General features: G+C 43.1%; 1 long non-coding RNA gene and 17 other non-coding genes across 18 annotated transcripts in view; all 18 read right to left on the reverse strand.

Moving 5' to 3' along the window:
• The window catches only part of LOC147263668 (uncharacterized), a 58464-nt gene that overhangs the window by 37428 nt on the left and 2661 nt on the right, over positions 1–18375 (reverse strand). The window lies entirely within an intron of this gene.
• Positions 4290–4408, reverse strand: LOC147263734 (5S ribosomal RNA). The gene has a single exon (XR_015113303.1). It is a non-coding gene; the product is annotated as a 5S ribosomal RNA (ribosomal RNA).
• LOC147263735 (5S ribosomal RNA) lies at positions 4717–4835 on the reverse strand. The gene has a single exon (XR_015114655.1). It is a non-coding gene; the product is annotated as a 5S ribosomal RNA (ribosomal RNA).
• On the reverse strand, positions 5146–5264 carry LOC147263736 (5S ribosomal RNA). Its single transcript, XR_015114684.1, has one exon. It is a non-coding gene; the product is annotated as a 5S ribosomal RNA (ribosomal RNA).
• LOC147263737 (5S ribosomal RNA) lies at positions 5574–5692 on the reverse strand. The gene has a single exon (XR_015113764.1). It is a non-coding gene; the product is annotated as a 5S ribosomal RNA (ribosomal RNA).
• On the reverse strand, positions 6003–6121 carry LOC147263738 (5S ribosomal RNA). The gene has a single exon (XR_015113430.1). It is a non-coding gene; the product is annotated as a 5S ribosomal RNA (ribosomal RNA).
• Positions 6431–6549, reverse strand: LOC147263739 (5S ribosomal RNA). Its single transcript, XR_015113765.1, has one exon. It is a non-coding gene; the product is annotated as a 5S ribosomal RNA (ribosomal RNA).
• On the reverse strand, positions 6860–6978 carry LOC147263740 (5S ribosomal RNA). The gene has a single exon (XR_015113441.1). It is a non-coding gene; the product is annotated as a 5S ribosomal RNA (ribosomal RNA).
• LOC147263741 (5S ribosomal RNA) lies at positions 7288–7406 on the reverse strand. The gene has a single exon (XR_015113766.1). It is a non-coding gene; the product is annotated as a 5S ribosomal RNA (ribosomal RNA).
• Positions 7717–7835, reverse strand: LOC147263742 (5S ribosomal RNA). Its single transcript, XR_015113296.1, has one exon. It is a non-coding gene; the product is annotated as a 5S ribosomal RNA (ribosomal RNA).
• Positions 8145–8263, reverse strand: LOC147263743 (5S ribosomal RNA). The gene has a single exon (XR_015113768.1). It is a non-coding gene; the product is annotated as a 5S ribosomal RNA (ribosomal RNA).
• Positions 8574–8692, reverse strand: LOC147263744 (5S ribosomal RNA). Its single transcript, XR_015113452.1, has one exon. It is a non-coding gene; the product is annotated as a 5S ribosomal RNA (ribosomal RNA).
• Positions 9002–9120, reverse strand: LOC147263745 (5S ribosomal RNA). The gene has a single exon (XR_015113769.1). It is a non-coding gene; the product is annotated as a 5S ribosomal RNA (ribosomal RNA).
• On the reverse strand, positions 9431–9549 carry LOC147263746 (5S ribosomal RNA). Its single transcript, XR_015113464.1, has one exon. It is a non-coding gene; the product is annotated as a 5S ribosomal RNA (ribosomal RNA).
• LOC147263747 (5S ribosomal RNA) lies at positions 9859–9977 on the reverse strand. Its single transcript, XR_015113770.1, has one exon. It is a non-coding gene; the product is annotated as a 5S ribosomal RNA (ribosomal RNA).
• Positions 16953–17071, reverse strand: LOC147263748 (5S ribosomal RNA). Its single transcript, XR_015115399.1, has one exon. It is a non-coding gene; the product is annotated as a 5S ribosomal RNA (ribosomal RNA).
• On the reverse strand, positions 17800–17918 carry LOC147263749 (5S ribosomal RNA). Its single transcript, XR_015113771.1, has one exon. It is a non-coding gene; the product is annotated as a 5S ribosomal RNA (ribosomal RNA).
• On the reverse strand, positions 18228–18346 carry LOC147263750 (5S ribosomal RNA). The gene has a single exon (XR_015115022.1). It is a non-coding gene; the product is annotated as a 5S ribosomal RNA (ribosomal RNA).

Consider the following 18375-nt stretch of genomic DNA (forward strand, 5'->3'; position numbering starts at 1 on the left):
TCTATATGTTTTTATACCTATAATATTCTTATCATTCATTATACTTAAAGCTAGTGGCTCAGCAACAATACTGTATAAAAGAGCTGAAAGCGGGCATCCTTGCCTTACCGATCTTTTTAATTTGATCTTTTCTGTTAGTTGTCCATTTATCTTTATTTGACTGTATGCGTTATCGTATAATAATTTAATCCATCTAATAAAGCCTTCACCGTATCCAAATCTTTTTAAAGTTTTATATAAGAAAAGATGTTCTACTCTGTCGAATGCTTTCTCCAAATCAATTCCGAGCAGATACCCCCCCTGTGCTGCCATTGTCCTGACGGTATCCTTTATTGTAAGGATCGTATCTATGATGTCTCTATCTGGTATGCCGTATGCCTGTGTATTACCAATAATGGTTCCTATTGTAAGTTTAAGCCTGTTTGCCAGTGTTTTGGTCAGTATCTTGTAATCTGTATTGAGTAAACTTATTGGTCTATAGTTTGTTATATCCTGTTTTGAACCTTTATTTTTGTAGATAAGTGAAATTATTCCTGCAGTGAATGTATTGGATGTTCTCTGTTCCCGTTCCATTGAGTGGTACAATGACAGCAACAGGGGAGCTATCTGCTCTTTGAAACAAATATAAAATTCTGCTGTTAAACCATCTACCCCTGGACTTTTGTTTTTATTTAAGCTATCTATTGCCGTCTTTATCTCATTAATAGTAATTTGTGCATCAGACCATTCCTTATCCTCCACTGAAATACTAGTTTGGATATTTGATAACAACTTGTCTACCTCTTCGCTATTGCTATATCCATTATCAAATAATTCTTTATAAAACTCTGTAGTTACTCTTAGTATATTTTCTTGATCGTCATATTCTTTTCCAGTTATATCGTTGATTTTTTCTATTATAGTTTTGTTTTGTTTTTGCTTTTCGAGCCCCAAAAAATATGCGGTGCATTTTTCTCCTTCTACTAAATTTTTAACTCTGCTTCTTATCATTGCACCTCTGCATTTTATTTTTTCTATGTTTCCTAGTTTTGCTTTATATAATTCATAGTTTTCTGTGTTTCTGTTAGGTTCTTTATCAAATAATGCTATTTCATGATTGATTAATTTTCTTAGTCGATTTTCTTCCAGCTCCTCTCTCCACTTTTTCTCTTTACTATAATTTATACTACTTCTTTTAATTCTTTGCTTTAGAATTTCCCACTTTTCTATAAAATTATTTTCTATTTTCATTTCAATTTTTGCATAATCAAGCAGTTTTGTGATTTTTTTAACGTAAGTTGAATCTGCCAGGAGGCTGGAGTTGAGGCACCAGGTACCTCCCCCCCTGAAACCTCCTGCAGCACCCAAGTAACACTCAATTGTTGCGTGATCACTCCATGCGTTATAATTATATTGTATTTTATTGATCTGTTTTGTTGCTTCAGGGGCCGCTAGACATAAATCTATTCTGGCTTGTTTCATTTTTCCCTGCACAACCTGTCTTCTGGAGTACTCTTTCTTGAATGGGTTGTGAATTCTCCATACATCTGTCAAATTGTGAATATTCATTAAATTATATAGCTCAGTTCTGCTTGTGTCATTCTTGTATACATTGTTAATTGATATATCATCCTTAGTTAATGCGATATTGAAATCTCCTATTATTATGGTTCTATGATCTATCCATCTGCTTATACTATTTAGAAACATTTTCCTTTCCTTTTCACAGTTACTGGCATATATGTTAACAATTCTGTATGTTCTATTGTTTATGCAAACATCTATAATAAGTATTCTACCTTTCTTGTCATGATATATTAACTTGCTATTGGTACTTATAGTCTTTTTTACTAAAATAGCTACGCCACAAGATTTACTTGTGCCGTTGCTAAAAGAGACATCTCCTTCCCACATTTTGCTTGCTGCCGCCACGCTATCCCCTTCCCACCTTGTCTCCTGTAAGCAGAGAATGTCACACTTGCTTTTAAGTAAAATGGCGGTCATCCTGCCATAAGTGCGGAGTCCATTGACATTAAGGGAGTGCAGCAGAAACATGGTCAGACCAAAAAAACCTTTAAACAGCCAATTTTCCCTCAAGATTTTTTACCTCTCCCTCCTTCTTTCTTCTGTTTTTTCTTCATCGCAGCATCTTTTATTGAGGTGTGCTTTTTCCGAATATTTTTGATTGTGGCAAAGTCCATTTCCGAGTCACTGTTTGATCTACTCTGAGGAGGGAAGGTGGAGGGCACATTTAAGGCAGGTACCCTGGTGGATGTGGCTGCCGCCGGCTGCAATTCTCTTGGGGTATCCCCCACCTCCATTGATTCCAGGAGTTGAGAAGGCTCCGGCTCCTTTTCGGACCCGTTTCCTCCTCCATCCTTTCCTCTCTGCTGTGGGCCTGAGTCAGTGCTCATGTCATTCAGACTTGAACCAAGCCTTGTGCCTGGGCTCTGCACCACTGTAGGAGGGCTCTGGGTTCTCTGAGGGGCGTAACCCTCACCAGCAGCCTGCTTGGCGGCGCCACTACCCACCTCGTCATCTTCCTCCTCATCCTCCGTTCCTCCCTCACTTAAACCTTCCATCTCACTGTACAGCTCCTCAGATCCAGATTCCACCACAATATCCTCATCACTATAATTACAATTACATTCATCAATTTTGTTCCAACACACCTCACATTTCTGTATCTTATTAGGTTTCCTGTTGCACTCCCTTGCATAATGCCCCTGGACACCACACTTATGGCAGGAGAACTCAGGACAGTCCCTTAGGATGTGCCCCGGCTGGAGGCACATCCTACACACCCTAGCCTGCCTATCATGTATGACCCTGAAATATTCCGGTCCTATTGCTGTGTCAAACCGTGCTGAATAAGGCAGAGATTGGACCTTGTCTGTAAATTTTACTTTGAGAAACCGCGTCCCATCAGCAATTTGCGTACCCGGCCACATCCTCCTCCTTATAGTTGATGCAGCTGAGACTCCCCACCCTTCTAGCTTTTGTAAAATTTCCTCATCTCTGATGTAAGCTGGTAAGCTTAAAAAAGAAACCATGAGTTCATCATTACACAGATCTTTGACATGCACTGTGTTGTCCCCAATTTTGAAACCATCTAGGATTCTCTCTTTCCCTTTGATGTGTGACATGGTAATTTCATATTTCTGCGGCCCTGTCGCCCTACAGGCTATTAAACCTCCACACAGTGCTCTTATGCATCTCATTAATTCGAGAACTGGGACTTCATCCTGCCCAGTTACCTCGACACTGACCGTCAGTTCTCTGTCATACTTGTGGTCGCCACCCGCAGATTTCGCCGCTCCATGTCGCTGCTGCAGCTGCCTTTCCCCACCAGACGCCGCATCTCTTTCCGCCGCCAATTCTCTCTCACTCTCCGTCGCCTCTCCAGTAGCTCCTCGCTGCCCAGGTCTTCTCAGAACCACGTCTTCAGCTCTGTTCTTCAGGCCACCAGCTCTCGTTGCCTGTGGACCGGCTCCAGCGCTCCTTCCACACATCTCCTCTGAATCAGCTGCTGCTCGCCGTCTTTCCCCCGCTGTCGCTGCGGAAGCCACTCTCGCATTTCCCTCCGGCAGTTTTCCTTCCGACTTCTTCATGTTTCGTTTCTGATTGTTTCTTTTAACAAGCAACCATTTTTCATTTTCTTCACCTGTTTGTGCGTTTATGTCAAGTCCGTTTTCCATGCTCGTAATCTGAAATCCGTTTGCAGAGTTCAAATCCATTTGGTCCGTCCGAAAGTTTTCCATTAGGAAAAAAAAAAAAAAACCTCAAATTGACCTCCCCCGATCAGTATAAAAACTGTCGGGGGGAAAAAATGTTCACTCTAAAAACGAACCAAAAATGCACGGAAAATAAGGAAGAACAATGAAAAAGGCTGAAAAAAACGAAAGAAATGGGAAAAGCGGAGTCCGCGACCTCCGTGTGTCGTGCTGTCAGCGTACCGTCTGATTGGCGCATGCGTGTTCAGAGTGGTATGGCCGTAAGCCCTTGACTCTGACACACATGGGCTCTATATCCATTTCACACACTTTAGAACCTCAAAAAAAATGTGATGTGCAAAAGCCTCACGGTCTTTTTACACACCAAATAGTTGTCCTGCCAATACAAAGAAAAGAATGTTGATGTCATCTAGAGAAAAGTACTGCATCTGCCATCTGTCTACTTCAAATTACACACTGCATGACATTCCATTCGAAAGCTGTGGAGGGCGCTTCAAGAAAAGGTGTGTGAGGGAAGCTCGCTCATGCTGGTCCCCAAACACTCAAAGCTGCCCTTTCCTCACAATGAAACAAAAAAGCTTACAGCACCTGGTATTCCCACGCGGTCTCCCATCCAAGTACTAACCAGGCCCGACCCTGCTTAGCTTCCAAGATCAGACGAGATCGGGCATGTTCAGAGTGGTATGGCCGTAAGCCCTTGACTCTTACACACATGGGCTCTATATCCATTTCACTCACTTTACAACCTCAGAAAAATGTGAAGCGCAACAGCCTCACGGTCTTTTCACACGCCAAATCGGTGTCCTGTCAATAAAACAAAAGAATGTTGATGTCATCGAGAGAAAAGTACTGCATCTGCCATCTGTCTTCTTCAAATTAACCACTGCATGAAATTCCATTCCAAAGCTGCAGAGGGCGCTTCAAGAAAAGGTGTGTGAGGGAAGCTCGCTCATGCTGGTCCCCAAAGACTCAAAGCGGCCCTTTCCTCACAATGAAAATAAAAAGCTTACAACACCTGGTATTCCCAGGCGGTCTTCCATCCAAGTACTAACCAGGCCCGACCCTGCTAAGCTTCCGAGATCAGACGAGATCGGGCGTGTTCAGAGTGGTATGGCCGTAAGCCCTTGACTCTCACACACATGGGCTCTATATCCATTTCACTCACTTTACAACCTCAAAAAAAATGTGATGTGCAACAGCCTCACGGTCTTTTTACACACCAAATAGTTGTCCTGCCAATACAAAGAAAAGAATGTTGATGTCATCTAGAGAAAAGTACTGCATCTGCCATCTGTCTACTTCAAATTAACCACTGCATGACATTCCATTCCAAAGCTGTGGAGGGCGCTTCAAGAAAAGGTGTGTGAGGGAAGCTCGCTCATGCTGGTCCCCAAACACTCAAAGCTGCACTTTCCTCACAATGAAACAAAAAAGCTTAAAGCACCTGGTATTCCCAGGCGGTCTCCCATCCAAGTACTAACCAGGCCCAACCCTGCTAAGCTTCCGAGATCAGACGAGATCGGGCGTGTTCAGAGTGGTATGGCCGTAAGCTCTTGACTCTCACACACATGGGCTCTATATCCATTTCACACATTTTACAACCTCAGAAAAAAAGTGATGCGCAACAGCCTCAGGGTCTTTTCACACGCCAAATCGGTGTCCTGTCAATAAAACAAAAGAATGTTGATGTCATTGAGAGAAAAGTACTGCATCTGCCATCTGTCTTCTTCAAATTAACCACTGCATGAAATTCCATTCCAAAGCTGCTGAGGGCCCTTCAAGAAAAGGTGTGTGAGGGAAGCTCGCTCATGCTGGTCCCCAAAGTCTCAAAGCGGCCCTTTCCTCACAATGAAACAAAAAAGCTTACAGCACCTGGTATTCCCAGGCGGTCTTCCATCCAAGTACTAACCAGGCCCGACCCTGCTAAGCTTCCGAGATCAGACGAGATCGGGCGTGTTCAGAGTGGTATGGCCGTAAGCCCTTGACTCTCACACACATGGGCTCTATATCCATTTCACTCACTTTACAACCTCAAAAAAAATGTGATGTGCAACAGCCTCACAGTCTTTTTACACACCAAATAGTTGTCCTGTCAATACAAAGAAAAGAATGTTGATGTCATCTAGAGAAAAGTACTGCATCTGCAATCTGTCTACTTCAAATTACACACTGCATGACATTCCATCCAAAAGCTGTGTAGGGCGCTTCAAGAAAAGGTGTGTGAGGGAAGCTCGCTCATGCTGGTCCCCAAACACTCAAAGCTGCCCTTTCCTCACAATGAAACAAAAAAGCTTACAGCACCTGGTATTCCCAGGCGGTCTCCCATCCAAGTACTAACCAGGCCCGACCCTGCTTAGCTTCCGAGATCAGACGAGATCGGGCGTGTTCAGAGTGGTATGGCCGTAAGCCCTTGACTCTGAAACACATGGGCTCTATATCCATTTCACACAATTTACAACCTCAGAAAAAAAGTGAAGCGCAACAGCCTCAGGGTCTTTTCACACGCCAAATAGGTGTCCTGTCAATAAAAGAAAAGAATGTTGATGTCATCTAGAGAAAAGTAATGCATCTGCCATCTGTCTACTTCAAATTAACCACTGCATGACATTCCATTCCAAAGCTGTGGAGGGCGCTTCAAGAAAAGGTGTGTGAGGGAAGCTCGCTCATGCTGGTCCCCAAAGACTCAAAGCGGCCCTTTCCTCACAATGAAACAAAAAAGCTTACAGCACCTGGTATTCCCAGGCGGTCTTCCATCCAAGTACTAACCAGGCCCGACCCTGCTAAGCTTCCGAGATCAGACGAGATCGGGCGTGTTCAGAGTGGTATGGCCGTAAGCCCTTGACTCTCACACACATGGGCTCTATATCCATTTCACTCACTTTACAACCTCAAAAAAAATGTGATGTGCAACAGCCTCACGGCCTTTTTACACACCAAATAGTTGTCCTGTCAATACAAAGAAAAGAATGTTGATGTCATCTAGAGAAAAGTACTGCATCTGCAATCTGTCTACTTCAAATTACACACTGCATGACATTCCACTCGAAAGCTGTGGAGGGCGCTTCAAGAAAAGGTGTGTGAGGGAAGTTCGCTCATGCTGGTCCCCAAACACTCAAAGCTGCCCTTTCCTCACAATGAAACAAAAAAGCTTACAGCACCTGGTATTCCCAGGCGGTCTCCCATCCAAGTACTAACCAGGCCCGACCCTGCTTAGCTTCCGAGATCAGACGAGATCGGGCGTGTTCAGAGTGGTATGGCCGTAAGCCCTTGACTCTTACACACATGGGCTCTATATCCATTTCACTCACTTTACAACCTCAGAAAAAAAGTGAAGCGCAAAAGCCTCAGGGTCTTTTCACACGCCAAATCGGTGTCCTGTCAATAAAACAAAAGAATGTTGATGTCATTGAGAGAAAAGTACTGCATCTGCCATCTGTCTTCTTCAAATTAACCACTGCATGAAATTCCATTCCAAAGCTGCAGAGGGCCCTTCAAGAAAAGGTGTGTGAGGGAAGCTCGCTCATGCTGGTCCCCAAAGTCTCAAAGCGGCCCTTTCCTCACAATCAAACAAAAAAGCTTACAGCACCTGGTATTCCCAGGCGGTCTTCCATCCAAGTACTAACCAGGCCCGACCCTGCTAAGCTTCCGAGATCAGACGAGATCGGGCGTGTTCAGAGTGGTATGGCCGTAAGCCCTTGACTCTCACACACATGGGCTCTATATCCATTTCACTCACTTTACAACCTCAAAAAAAATGTGATGTGCAACAGCCTCACAGTCTTTTTACACACCAAATAGTTGTCCTGTCAATACAAAGAAAAGAATGTTGATGTCATCTAGAGAAAAGTACTGCATCTGCAATCTGTCTACTTCAAATTACACACTGCATGACATTCCATCCGAAAGCTGTGTAGGGCGCTTCAAGAAAAGGTGTGTGAGGGAAGCTCGCTCATGCTGGTCCCCAAACACTCAAAGCTGCCCTTTCCTCACAATGAAACAAAAAAGCTTACAGCACCTGGTATTCCTAGGCGGTCTCCCATCCAAGTACTAACCAGGCCCGACCCTGCTTAGCTTCCGAGATCAGACGAGATCAGGCGTGTTCAGAGTGGTATGGCCGTAAGCTCTTGACTCTCACACACATGGGCTCTATATCCATTTCACACACTTTACAACCTCAGAAAAAAAGTGATGCGCAACAGCCTCAGGGTCTTTTCACACGCCAAATCGGTGTCCTGTCAATAAAACAAAAGAATGTTGATGTCATCGAGAGAAAAGTACTGCATCTGCCATCTGTCTTCTTCAAATTAACCACTGCATGAAATTCCATTCCAAAGCTGCAGAGGGCCCTTCAAGAAAAGGTGTGTGAGGGAAGCTCGCTCATGCTGGTCCCCAAAGTCTCAAAGCGGCCCTTTCCTCACAATGAAACAAAAAAGCTTACAGCACCTGGTATTCCCAGGCGGTCTTCCATCCAAGTACTAACCAGGCCCGACCCTGCTAAGCTTCCGAGATCAGACGAGATCGGGCGTGTTCAGAGTGGTATGGCCGTAAGCCCTTGACTCTCACACACATGGGCTCTATATCCATTTCACTCACTTTACAACCTCAAAAAAAATGTGATGTGCAACAGCCTCACAGTCTTTTTACACACCAAATAGTTGTCCTGTCAATACAAAGAAAAGAATGTTGATGTCATCTAGAGAAAAGTACTGCATCTGCAATCTGTCTACTTCAAATTACACACTGCATGACATTCCATCCGAAAGCTGTGTAGGGCGCTTCAAGAAAAGGTGTGTGAGGGAAGCTCGCTCATGCTGGTCCCCAAACACTCAAAGCTGCCCTTTCCTCACAATGAAACAAAAAAGCTTACAGCACCTGGTATTCCCAGGCGGTCTCCCATCCAAGTACTAACCAGGCCCGACCCTGCTTAGCTTCCGAGATCAGACGAGATCGGGCGTGTTCAGAGTGGTATGGCCGTAAGCCCTTGACTCTGAAACACATGGCCTCTATATCCATTTCACATAATTTACAACCTCAGAAAAAAAGTGAAGCGCAACAGCCTCAGGGTCTTTTCACACGCCAAATAGGTGTCCTGTCAATAAAAGAAAAGAATGTTGATGTCATCTAGAGAAAAGTACTGCATCTGCCATCTGTCTACTTCAAATTAACCACTGCATGACATTCCATTCCAAAGCTGTGGAGGGCGCTTCAAGAAAAGGTGTGTGAGGGAAGCTCGCTCATGCTGGTCCCCAAAGACTCAAAGCGGCCCTTTCCTCACAATCAAACAAAAAAGCTTACAGCACCTGGTATTCCCAGGCGGTCTTCCATCCAAGTACTAACCAGGCCCGACCCTGCTAAGCTTCCGAGATCAGACGAGATCGGGCGTGTTCAGAGTGGTATGGCCGTAAGCCCTTGACTCTCACACACATGGGCTCTATATCCATTTCACTCACTTTACAACCTCAAAAAAAATGTGATGTGCAACAGCCTCACGGCCTTTTTACACACCAAATACTTGTCCTGTCAATACAAAGAAAAGAATGTTGATGTCATCTAGAGAAAAGTACTGCATCTGCAATCTGTCTACTTCAAATTACACACTGCATGACATTCCACTCGAAAGCTGTGGAGGGCGCTTCAAGAAAAGGTGTGTGAGGGAAGTTCGCTCATGCTGGTCCCCAAACACTCAAAGCTGCCCTTTCCTCACAATGAAACAAAAAAGCTTACAGCACCTGGTATTCCCAGGCGGTCTCCCATCCAAGTACTAACCAGGCCCGACCCTGCTTAGCTTCCGAGATCAGACGAGATCGGGCGTGTTCAGAGTGGTATGGCCGTAAGCCCTTGACTCTTACACACATGGGCTCTATATCCATTTCACTCACTTTACAACCTCAGAAAAAAAGTGAAGCGCAAAAGCCTCAGGGTCTTTTCACACGCCAAATCGGTGTCCTGTCAATAAAACAAAAGAATGGTGATGTCATCGAGAGAAAAGTACTGCATCTGCCATCTGTCTTCTTCAAATTAACCACTGCATGAAATTCCATTCCAAAGCTGCAGAGGGCCCTTCAAGAAAAGGTGTGTGAGGGAAGCTCGCTCATGCTGGTCCCCAAAGTCTCAAAGCGGCCCTTTCCTCACAATGAAACAAAAAAGCTTACAGCACCTGGTATTCCCAGGCGGTCTTCCATCCAAGTACTAACCAGGCCCGACCCTGCTAAGCTTCCGAGATCAGACGAGATCGGGCGTGTTCAGAGTGGTATGGCCGTAAGCCCTTGACTCTCACACACATGGGCTCTATATCCATTTCACTCACTTTACAACCTCAAAAAAAATGTGATGTGCAACAGCCTCACGGCCTTTTTACACACCAAATAGTTGTCCTGTCAATACAAAGAAAAGAATGTTGATGTCATCTAGAGAAAAGTACTGCATCTGCAATCTGTCTACTTCAAATTGCACACTGCATGACATTCCATTCGAAAGCTGTGGAGGGCGCTTCAAGAAAAGGTGTGTGAGGGAAGTTCGCTCATGCTGGTCCCCAAACACTCAAAGCTGCCCTTTCCTCACAATGAAACAAAAAAGCTTACAGCACCTGGTATTCCGAGGCGGTCTCCCATCCAAGTACTAACCAGGCCCAACCCTGCTTAGCTTCCGAGATCAGACGAGATCGGGCGTGTTTTTTTTTTTTTTTGTCTTTTATTATCAAAAATACATCATACATTTTTACCAACTGTACATTCTTATTTACATGACAAAATTTAACAATTATATAAAAAATAAATTCCTTCAGGAATGAAATCTTACAAAAAAAAAACCCCACCCTTGATACACCTCGAACTTGATGACAACACCATCAGAGTTTTTTTTTTTTTTTTTTTTTTTTTTAATTAAGTTAAATTTAGACAAATAAACCAACACTATGTGCCTACAGCCACTGGAGCAATGCAGGTCATTCCAAAAAAAAATAAATAAAAATTAAAGAGAGACAAAAAAAAACTCATGGGACTAAAAAGAACAAATTCCTGTCGTGAAGTGTCACACACACACATTTTTTTTTTTTTTTTTTTATAAATGAAATTTTATCAAAATGAAATGTTAAACACACCAAAAACATAAACCACCCAATTTGCTCACCCCTTTATTAAATTTGAAAAATACTTTGCTTTATAAAAAAAAAGAGACTACTTAGCTGGGAATTTGAAGAGAAAACATACCATTGTCAATCTTGTTTATTTCAATTTTGCCATTTGCTATGTTGAAAAATGTGTTTTTCCTGCAGAAAGTGTTTTCAAAAATATCCTTGTCCATGTCATGTAAGATTTGTAGGTGCGTCAAGAGTGTTGTGTAAAAAACCCCAAATATGTTTATTTTCTTCTTTTCATAGAGAGCGTAGTTTCTAGTTGTCCATATTGATTTTTTTGCAAAAGTGAGTATGGTATTTATGAGAGTCCTGTTCTGATCCTTTTGTTTCAGTGTTGTACCAAAGAGAAGAGTCCATGTCCATAGTGTTTCATCTGTCAAACTGAAATTGCAGTGCTCTTGCAGTAGCATCCTTATGAAATTCCTGAATTTATCCGATTCCTTGCAGTTGATGAATAGATGCTCCTGGTCTTCCGGTTCTTTATTGCAGATTTGGCATGTCCTACTGTAGTTTTCCTTATTAATCTGGTGTAATTTGATTCCTGTGAAAATTCTCCTGTGTCTGATATTGAATTCTAGCTTGAAAGTATTGCTGTCCATGTAAGGTATGTTAAGGTTTTGCCAGATTTTTCCTATCGGTATTCCCTTGAATAATTGTGCCCAGTGTTTTTCTGCTTTTGGAGTGCGTTTAATTGAGTTAATCCCTATGGTGTACCAGTCCTTTGTTTTCACCTGTGACAGCTCTTTCCCTGTGTACTGTGTGACAAGCTCAAGCGGTGGGAGTTCGGGGTCTGCTCTCGATTTGTCCGTGATGATTAAGTTTCTCCACAGTGAGGTTATGTTTCTGTTGATTTTGTTACCTAGTCCATTTAGGTAATCCTTTCTGCACGGTGTCCCTGTTTTTTTGAGTTGGGTTGTGACTTTCCTGAGACTGAACAGACCCCTTTCCCCCACCACTTGACCGACCCTTGTTATATTATGTTGCTGAAGTGCCCTGCATTTAAGTGTCCTACCATTGTGTGTGAAAAAGGTGCTTTCGAGAAAAGGTAACTGCAGCACATGACTTTTCTGACTGCACTTAGGCCTGAGGTGGGGCAGGAATTTGCCCCATGCCTCTAGCACCTCCTGGTAGAACATCGGTAGCGAGCCATGGCTTTTCCCAGGAAGGAGGTGATAAAGAGGGAGTTTCTCCCCCTCCCCGTACTCAGCCAGGTAGCCCGCCATTGTGTCCTCCCAGGGGTACTGCCTGTTCGAATCGAGAAAATTTCTAACTAATTTGGCCCTGAGTGCATCTTTTTTTGCACTGATGTCAATTAGTCCTAATCCCCCCTCCCTTTTATTCGCAATTATCACCCGATGAGCGATCGAATTTCCCTTTCCCCTCCAAAGGAAGGAGGAGATCGCTTCATTGAGCGAATTTAGTGCCCACTGCGGTAGCTCACAGGCCCCCAAAACATGATTAATTTTTGACAGTATTAAGGCATTGATGACAATTACCTTTCCTCTCAGGCTTAAACCCCTACTTCTCCATAAATTAAGTGTATTTTCTACCTTTTTTACAAGTTCTCTCCACCCTAAGTCCCTGGCTTCCCCTTCATTTTTACCAATGTATACACCCAGTATTTTCCTGTATTCTTTAGTGCTAAAACCCCAATTATTTTTTAAACTATTTTTACCGAATTCCATCATTTCTGACTTATTTCTGTTAACCTTAGCTCCTGATGCTTTTTCATATCTTTCTAGATGTTTTATAATATAATTTAAATTTTCTTCATTTTTAAACATTATATTGATATCATCCGCAAATTGTGCTATTTTAACGACTTTGTCTCTATATGTTTTTATACCTATAATATTCTTATCATTCATTATACTTAAAGCTAGTGGCTCAGCAACAATACTGTATAAAAGAGCTGAAAGCGGGCATCCTTGCCTTACCGATCTTTTTAATTTGATCTTTTCTGTTAGTTGTCCATTTATCTTTATTTGACTGTATGCGTTATCGTATAATAATTTAATCCATCTAATAAAGCCTTCACCGTATCCAAATCTTTTTAAAGTTTTATATAAGAAAAGATGTTCTACTCTGTCGAATGCTTTCTCCAAATCAATTCCGAGCAGATACCCCCCCTGTGCTGCCATTGTCCTGACGGTATCCTTTATTGTAAGGATCGTATCTATGATGTCTCTATCTGGTATGCCGTATGCCTGTGTATTACCAATAATGGTTCCTATTGTAAGTTTAAGCCTGTTTGCCAGTGTTTTGGTCAGTATCTTGTAATCTGTATTGAGTAAACTTATTGGTCTATAGTTTGTTATATCCTGTTTTGAACCTTTATTTTTGTAGATAAGTGAAATTATTCCTGCAGTGAATGTATTGGATGTTCTCTGTTCCCATTCCATTGAGTGGTACAATGACAGCAACAGGGGAGCTATCTGCTCTTTGAAACAAATATAAAATTCTGCTGTTAAACCATCTACCCCTGGACTTTTGTTTTTATTTAAGCTATCTATTGCCGTCTTTATCTCATTAATAGTAATTTGTGCATCAGACCATTCCTTATCCTCCACTGAAATACTAGTTTGGATATTTGATAACAACTTGTCTACCTCTTCGCTATTGCTATATCCATTATCAAATAATTCTTTATAAAACTCTGTAGTTACTCTTAGTATATTTTCTTGATCGTCATATTCTTTTCCAGTTATATCGTTGATTTTTTCTATTATAGTTTTGTTTTGTTTTTGCTTTTCGAGCCCCAAAAAATATGCGGTGCATTTTTCTCCTTCTACTAAATTTTTAACTCTGCTTCTTATCATTGCACCTCTGCATTTTATTTTTTCTATGTTTCCTAGTTTTGCTTTATATAATTCATAGTTTTCTGTGTTTCTGTTAGGTTCTTTATCAAATAATGGTATTTCATGATTGATTAATTTTCTTAGTCGATTTTCCTCCAGCTCCTCTCTCCACTTTTTCTCTTTACTATAATTTATACTACTTCTTTTAATTCTTTGCTTTAGAATTTCCCACTTTTCTATAAAATTATTTTCTATTTTCATTTCAATTTTTGCATAATCAAGCAGTTTTGTGATTTTTTTAACGTAAGTTGAATCTGCCAGGAGGCTGGAGTTGAGGCACCAGGTACCTCCCCCCCTGAAACCTCCTGCAGCACCCAAGTAACACTCAATTGTTGCGTGATCACTCCATGCGTTATAATTATATTGTATTTTATTGATCTGTTTTGTTGCTTCAGGGGCCGCTAGACATAAATCTATTCTGGCTTGTTTCATTTTTCCCTGCACAACCTGTCTTCTGGAGTACTCTTTCTTGAATGGGTTGTGAATTCTCCATACATCTGTCAAATTGTGAATATTCATTAAATTATATAGCTCAGTTCTGCTTGTGTCATTCTTGTATACATTGTTAATTGATATATCATCCTTAGTTAATGCGATATTGAAATCTCCTATTATTATGGTTCTATGATCTATCCATCTGCTTATACTATTTAGAAACATTTTCCTTTCCTTTTCACAGTTACTGGCATATATGTTAACAATTCTGTATGTTCTATTGTTTATGCAAACATCTATAATAAGTATTCTACCTTTCTTGTCATGATATATTAACTTGCGATTGGTACTTATAGTCTTTTTTACTAAAATAGCTACGCCACAAGATTTACTTGTGCCGTTGCTAAAAAAGACATCTCCTTCCCACATTTTGCTTGCTGCCGCCACGCTATCCCCTTCCCACCTTGTCTCCTGTAAGCAGAGAATGTCACACTTGCTTTTAAGTAAAATGGCGGTCATCCTGCCATAAGTGCGGAGTCCATTGACATTAAGGGAGTGCAGCAGAAACATGGTCAGACCAAAAAAACCTTTAAACAGCCAATTTTCCCTCAAGATTTTTTACCTCTCCCTCCTTCTTTCTTCTGTTTTTTCTTCATCGCAGCATCTTTTATTGAGGTGTGCTTTTTCCGAATATTTTTGATTGTGGCAAAGTCCATTTCCGAGTCACTGTTTGATCTACTCTGAGGAGGGAAGGTGGAGGGCACATTTAAGGTAGGTACCCTGGTGGATGTGGCTGCCGCCGGCTGCAATTCTCCTGGGGTGTCCCCTACCTCCATTGATTCCAGGAGTTGAGAAGGCTCCGGCTCCTTTTCGGACCCGTTTCCTCCTCCATCCTTTCCTCTCTGCTGTGGGCCTGAGTCAGTGCTCATGTCATTCAGACTTGAACCAAGCCTTGTGCCTGGGCTCTGCACCACTGTAGGAGGGCTCTGGGTTCTCTGAGGGGCGTAACCCTCACCGGCAGCCTGCTTGGCGGCGCCACTACCCACCTCGTCATCTTCCTCCTCATCCTCCGTTCCTCCCTCACTTAAACCTTCCATCTCACTGTACAGCTCCTCAGATCCAGATTCCACCACAATATCCTCATCACTATAATTACAATTACATTCATCAATTTTGTTCCAACACACCTCACATTTCTGTATCTTATTAGGTTTCCTGTTGCACTCCCTTGCATAATGCCCCTGGACACCACACTTATGGCAGGAGAACTCAGGACAGTCCCTTAGGATGTGCCCCGGCTGGAGGCACATCCTACACACCCTAGCCTGCCTGTCATGTATGACCCTGAAATATTCCGGTCCCATTGCTGTGTCAAACCGTGCTGAATAAGGCAGAGATTGGACTTTATCTGTAAACTTTACTTTGAGAAACCGCGTCCCATCAGCAATTTGCGTACCCGGCCACATCCTCCTCCTTATAGTTGATGCAGCTGAGACTCCCCACCCTTCTAGCTTTTGTAAAATTTCCTCATCTCTGATGTAAGCTGGTAAGCTTAAAAAGGAAACCATGAGTTCATCATTACACAGATCTTTGACATGCACTGTGTTGTCCCCAATTTTGAAACCATCTAGGATTCTCTCTTTCCCTTTGATGTGTGACATGGTAATTTCATATTTCTGCGGCCCTGTCGCCCTACAGGCTATTAAACCTCCACACAGTGCTCTTATGCATCTCATTAATTCGAGAACTGGGACTTCATCCTGCCCAGTTACCTCGACACTGACCGTCAGTTCTCTGTCATACTTGTGGTCGCCACCCGCAGATTTCGCCGCTCCATGTCGCTGCTGCAGCTGCCTTTCCCCACCAGACGCCGCATCTCTTTCCGCCGCCAATTCTCTCTCACTCTCCGTCGCCTCTCCAGTAGCTCCTCGCTGCCCAGGTCTTCTCGGAACCACGTCTTCAGCTCTGTTCTTCAGGCCACCAGCTCTCGTTGCCTGTGGACCGGCTCCAGCGCTCATCTCCTCTGAATCAGCCGCTGCTCGCCGTCTTTCCCCCGCTGTCGCTGCGGAAGCCGCTCTCGCATTTCCCTCCGGCAGTTTTCCTTCCGACTTCTTCATGTTTCGTTTCTGATTGTTTCTTTTAACAAGCAACCATTTTTCATTTTCTTCACCTGTTTGTGCGTTTATGTCAAGTCCGTTTTCCATGCTCGTAATCTGAAATCCGTTTGCAGAGTTCAAATCCATTTGGTCCGTCCGAAAGTTTTCCATTAGGAAAAAAAAAAACTCAAATTGACCTCCCCCGATCAGTATAAAAACTGTCGGGGGGAAAAAATGTTCACTCTAAAAACGAACCAAAAATGCACGGAAAATAAGGAAGAACAATGAAAAAGGCTGAAAAAAACGAAAGAAATGGGAAAAGCGGAGTCCGCGACCTCCGTGTGTCGTGCTGTCAGCGTACCGTCTGATTGGCGCATGCGTGTTCAGAGTGGTATGGCCGTAAGCCCTTGACTCTGACACACATGGGCTCTATATCCAATTCACACAATTTACAACCTCAGAAAAAAAGTGATGCGCAACAGCCTCAGGGTCTTTTAACACGCCAAATACGTGTCCTGTCAATACAAAGAAAAGAATGTTGATGTCATCGAGAGAAAAGTACTGCATCTGCAATCTGTCTACTTCAAATTACACACTGCATGACATTCCATTCGAAAGCTGTGGAGGGCACTTCAAGAAAAGGTGTGTGAGGGAAGCTCGCTCATGCTGGTCCCCAAAGACTCAAAGCTGCCCTTTCCTCACAATGAAACAAAAAAGCTTACAGCACCTGGTATTCCCAGGCGGTCTCCCATCCAAGTACTAACCAGGCCCGACACTGCTTAGCTTCCGAGATCAGACGAGATCGGGCGTGTTCAGAGTGGTATGGCCGTAAGCCCTTGACTCTTACACACATGGGCTCTATATCCATTTCACTCACTTTACAACCTCAGAAAAAAAGTGAAGCGCAACAGCCTCAGGGTCTTTTCACACGCCAAATAGGTGTACTGTCAATAAAAGAAAAGAATGTTGATGTCATCTAGAGAAAAGTACTGCATCTGCCATCTGTCTACTTCAAATTAACCACTGCATGACATTCCATTCCAAAGCTGTGGAGGGCGCTTCAAGAAAAGGTGTGTGAGGGAAGCTCGCTCATGCTGGTCCCCAAACACTCAAAGCTGCCCTTTCCTCACAATGAAACCAAAAAGCTTACAGCAACTGGTATTTCCAGGCGGTCTCCCATCCAAGTACTATCCAGGCCCGACCCTGCTTAGTTTCCGCGATCAGACAAGTTCAGAATGGTATGGCCGTAAGCCCCTGACTCTGACACACATGGGCTCTATATCCATTTCACTCACTTTACAACCTCAGAAAAAAAGTGATGCGCAACAGCCTCAGGGTCTTTTCACACGTCAAATAGGTGTCCTGTCAATACAAAGAAAAGAATGTTGATGTCATCGAGAGAAAAGTACTGCATCTGCCATCTGTCTTCTTCAAATTAACCACTGCATGAAATTCCATTCCAAAGCTGCAGAGGGCGCTTCAAGAAAAGGTGTGTGAGGGAAGCTCGCTCATACTGGTCCCCAAAGACTCAAAGCGGCCCTTTCCTCACAATGAAACAAAAAAGCTTACAGCACCTGGTATTCCCAGGCGGTCTTCCATCCAAGTACTAACCAGGCCCGACCCTGCTAAGCTTCCGAGATCAGACGAGATCGGGCGTGTTCAGAGTGGTATGGCCGTAAGCCCTTGACTCTCAGACACATGGGCTCCATATCCATTTCACTCACTTTACAACCTCAAAAAAAATGTGATGTGCAACAGCCTCACGGTCTTTTTACACACCAAATAGTTGTCCTGTCAATACAAAGAAAAGAATGTTGATGTCATCTAGAAAAAGTACTGCATCTGCAATCTGTCTACTTCAAATTACACACTGCATGACATTCCATTCGAAAGCTGTGGAGGGCGCTTCAAGAAAAGTTGTGTGAGGGAAGCTCGCTCATGCTGGTCCCCAAACACTCAAAGCTGCCCTTTCCTCACAATGAAACAAAAAAGCTTACAGCACCTGGTATTCCCAGGCCGTCTCCCATCCAAGTACTAACCAGGCCCGACCCTGCTTAGCTTCCGAGATCAGAAGAGATCGGGCGTGTTCAGAGTGGTATGGCCGTGAGCCCTTGACTCTGACACACATGGGCTCTATA

This window comes from Aulostomus chinensis, chromosome 4, assembly GCF_037954235.1.
Source record: "Aulostomus chinensis isolate RoL2024-O1b breed Wild chromosome 4, RoL_Achi_v1.0, whole genome shotgun sequence".
Lineage (NCBI taxonomy): Eukaryota > Metazoa > Chordata > Actinopteri > Syngnathiformes > Aulostomidae > Aulostomus > Aulostomus chinensis.